Here is a 249-nt window from a genome sequence, read left to right as displayed (position 1 = left end):
TCCATTCTTCCTTCCTTTTTCTTTCTTTCCTTTTTCAGTCTCACTCTGTGGCCCAGGTGGGAGTGCAGTGGTTCCATCTCAGCTCACTGCAACCTCTGCCTCCTGGGCGCTGGTGATTCTCATGCCTCAGACTCCCGAGTAGCTGGGACAACAGGCACGCACCGCCATGCCCAGCTAATTTTTGTATTTTTAGTAGGGGCGGGGTTTTATCATGTTGGCCAGCCTGGTCTTAAACTCCTGGCCTCAAGT

General features: G+C 52.2%; 1 protein-coding gene across 1 annotated transcript in view; it reads left to right on the top strand.

Moving 5' to 3' along the window:
- GAL (galanin and GMAP prepropeptide) overlaps positions 1-249 on the top strand; it is a 7114-nt gene that overhangs the window by 5484 nt on the left and 1381 nt on the right. The window lies entirely within an intron of this gene.

The sequence above is a fragment of the Sapajus apella genome, unplaced genomic scaffold (assembly GCF_009761245.1).
Source record: "Sapajus apella isolate SASKATOON/1434 unplaced genomic scaffold, GSC_monkey_1.0 scaffold14, whole genome shotgun sequence".
NCBI classification, from domain to species: domain Eukaryota; kingdom Metazoa; phylum Chordata; class Mammalia; order Primates; family Cebidae; genus Sapajus; species Sapajus apella.
Note: the sequence above shows the minus strand (reverse complement) of the source record. Positions and strands in the feature narration are given on the sequence as shown.